Source organism: Macaca nemestrina, chromosome 16 (genome assembly GCF_043159975.1).
Source record: "Macaca nemestrina isolate mMacNem1 chromosome 16, mMacNem.hap1, whole genome shotgun sequence".
NCBI lineage: Eukaryota > Metazoa > Chordata > Mammalia > Primates > Cercopithecidae > Macaca > Macaca nemestrina.
In genome coordinates, this window is record NC_092140.1 from 46,880,021 (window position 1) to 46,883,655 (window position 3,635).

Sequence of the window (3,635 nt, forward strand, 5' to 3'; positions counted from 1 at the left end):
TATGAACATCTGTAGGTATCTTTAGGTAGAAGTTTTCTGATTTCCAGACTCACTGTGGATTTCTTATGTGAATCTAATCTAAATTAGTGCATGAAACAGTAGCTCATTCTAACATTGCTTTTGATTAATTTATTGCATGAAAAGTCAAACCTTAACTATTAAGATATTTTCTGAGTCTTTTTTTATAACCTTTCATTTCTAGATGAGCAACACAAGAAAAGGCAATGCAGTCACTTAGATAAAACACAAACTGCCTGCCAGGGATCCTGGATTTGTTCCAATTCTCCTCTTAGGCAAATCTTTTATCTCCCTTTGATATAGACCAGGGTTCTATAGTGCACTAAACTAATGAAAAGAGGTTGTCTTTTTCTCAAATGTTATGACATAGAATTTAGATTTGAAATTATAGAATTACAGACGGTAAAGCGTCCTATGTTATGTAATCCAACTTTGTAAGCAAAGAAAGAATTCCAATTCAGAATTCCTTTCTGTCTCATTCAGCCTCTATGCAGATGCATCCAGACATATGAAATTCATAATTTTTAAAGGAAGCATGTTTTATTATGGGGCCTCAGTTATAAATAAAGCTAAAATCTTCTTCTCTGTTATTTTTATCAGTTGTTCCTATTTCTATCCTGTTAAACAAAAGTGGATAGAACAATTTCTCTCCAGTTTAGGGCCCATCAAAATTATGAAGTGGCTTATGATGCCCTTGTTTGTCATAGATATCTCCAGAAGTCACATGTCAAATTTATTTTATATTTTATGTTTTGAAATTTTGCCTTTCTTCTTCAAAAACCGATACATAGATTGTATGAGCACAGGAAGGCCCATAGACAGTCTAGGAGTGCCAAAGTGCTGTTTAAAGTCTTGCTTCTCATGATTTAGGTGCCCAATCTTTTTGAATTTATCTTTTGAGGAGCATCAGTGTAATACTGTACAAAAAGATGCCATTTAAAGCTCTGGTACATAAAGTGAGTATTTCAGGAATTCAGAAAACATACAGAGTAGTCAGGATAGGCTTTCTGGATATAATTGGATATGAGCAGGGCCTGGAGGAATGCAAGAGTTTTAGCTAGAAGTAAGGAAGGGAAGCATATTTATTCTGTATGACATAACACTTTGTATTGAATTCTTAAATTTTATTGACCGCCTATACATTAAGAACCCCAATATTTTTGACATATACTTTGTCAATCATATTTGTAGTCATATAAAGTTCTTTTTTTAAATACTATGTTCTGTACTTGTCATAAATTACTATTAATTTCCATCTTGTTGATTTTGACCCATTCTTACAGTCTCTTAGAATTATTTTGAATTTTTGGTGTCATCTGCCATTATTGCTATGAACTATATGTTTTCAACCTATTTGACACACATGCCTTCTAATTCTTAATGTATTGATTTAAACATGGTGAAAATGGAAGATCTTTGAATTGCACTTTCGGTTGGCAAATATACTAGAGAGTAAACTTTATAGTGAACTCACCTAAGAAATTTCTAGCTGGAGAAACCATGAGCAACTTCTTGCAAGATACAGCCTTTTAATTGTGGACTGGAAGATGAACAGGCATGGGGGAAGATGCAGGTGGGTTGAGGGGTATATTTCTGGTGACCCAAGAACAGGTACGTTCTTGGAGGCGGGAAGGTATGGTAATGTAGTTAAATGGGAAGACTAGTTGCTAATCGGGAAGAAATGAAAATTGAAACTGAAGTAGTAGTCATTCTTTTCTTGTTTTTATAGACAAGAAAATCAACTAACTCTGACTCCACATAGTTTCCTAAAACTTACCACTAGAAACTTCAGTCGTATCAAAGTCAACTTGCTAGATAATTAAACAGGACTAGACACTTGAGTTTTTAATTCTCGTGAATGGAAACCATTTGCTTCCTGATAACAACAGCAGAAATTCTACTTAGTCATTTGACTGGCTTGGCGAAGGTTCACACAGCCAAATGTGCTGATGGATGGATAGGCAGGCATTGAGTTCTTATTGAAAAATGGTCTTCTATGATCAGGACAAGGATGGGATATGCAGGGCATGACAACATCTGTTAGATCTTAAATCGTATACATAAATCCATCATCTCTGTCTCAACGGCACTTGTTTCAGGTAGCAGCCTAAAGTCCGTGATGTGCTGCCAATTGTAATTGAAGGTAACTGTTGAAGTGGAAACTAAAAATTGTGTGAAAATAAGATAAAAAGATAAAGACATGTACTTAGTTTCTTTGATATGTTATTTCTTTCCTAAACATTCTCTGAATTTTTCTTTTTTTTTTTTGCTACACTCCCCTATAATTGTTATTAATGCATATTGAAAAATAGCATGTCACCATGCTGATTGTGCTATTTTTAAACCTGGTTTAATTTTAGAAGCAACAAATTGTAAGGTTAGAAATCAAGATGTCAAAAGTTCAGAAATGCATGTATTAAAACTTAGAAGAATTTCTTATATTAAATAACATGTTAATCTTTTAAGTTTAGGAAAGATGTTGGTTAACAGTGCCTTATTTTCCTTTTACATCAATTCTGTTCTTTTTCTGGAGCAAGAAACCAGTCACAGAGAGGTAAAATATCTTCCTGGATCAGTGGAGATGACATTGATTCACATCCATTTCAAAGGAGATGGGACTCTCTAATATAGCCATTTCTTTCACCTCTTCTACAATCCTCACATAATAATAAATAATAACTCATTGGAGACTAAAGGTCCAATTATAGTTTAAAATAGGAGTCTAAATGTTCTATTTACTTAGAAAATATATAATCTGGCCCAAACTATAAGTAAAGTAAATATGCACCAATTTGAGTTAAACGTGTAAATATCTGATCTTTCTTTTCTCTGTTCTCATTTGTCATTTGTGTATTTTAATCTGACATCACATTTTTCTTCTAATTCATATCTTCAGTTTTCTCACTGAAATGGGCATTAAAGTATGTAAAAACTATTGTAATATTCTTTAAGCAGTATACCTGTTAGGTTTTGAAGGGAAGGTGAGGGTTAAAGAAAGACACACACACAGAAAGAGGGGGGCTTAACAGCAAATGCAAGCTTTATGTCCAGCATAAAACCTACGGAAGTGGGGGACCAGCCTAATGCGAGGGCCCACCAGTGCATACAAGCTGGGGATACTTATAGGTATGGGTGGGAGGGGTCTGGGCAATAAGGTTTACTGCCTGGCAGGATATTGATAAGGTGTTCCCATGATGAGGCAGTTCTGGCTCTTGTTCCGGTGGGATGTCATCATGGTGTTCCTTGGACCTTTGTCCAGCAAGATATAATAGGGATGCTTCTCTATTTGGGCCTTTGTCTGCCTTGTAGTCAGGTGGTTAGGCAGGATGTTTCTCATGGTCCGAACCCCCGTGCAATGTTTCACTTTGACCAAGGTCTGCAAAACAGTGAGGAGCTTACAAAATGATGCAGTTTGTACTAACAATACCTTTTTTTGATTTTAGATCTATTAAGTTTGGATAATTCATATGTTTAAAAAAAAAAAAAAAAACCACTGAAGAACGATTTTATTTACACCCTTTACAATTAAGGATGTATGTTATATATGAAAGACATCTTAAAGTTTTGGATTTTTGTTTTGATTTTAAATATTCATCTTCAATGTGTTTTGTTTCTAG

The 3,635-nt window shown here is 34.6% G+C and overlaps 1 protein-coding gene across 19 annotated transcripts in view; it reads left to right on the top strand.

Moving 5' to 3' along the window:
- Window positions 1-3,635, top strand: part of LOC105489946 (protocadherin 9) — a 944,009-nt gene that overhangs the window by 95,436 nt on the left and 844,938 nt on the right. The gene's annotated exons all lie outside the window — the stretch shown is intronic.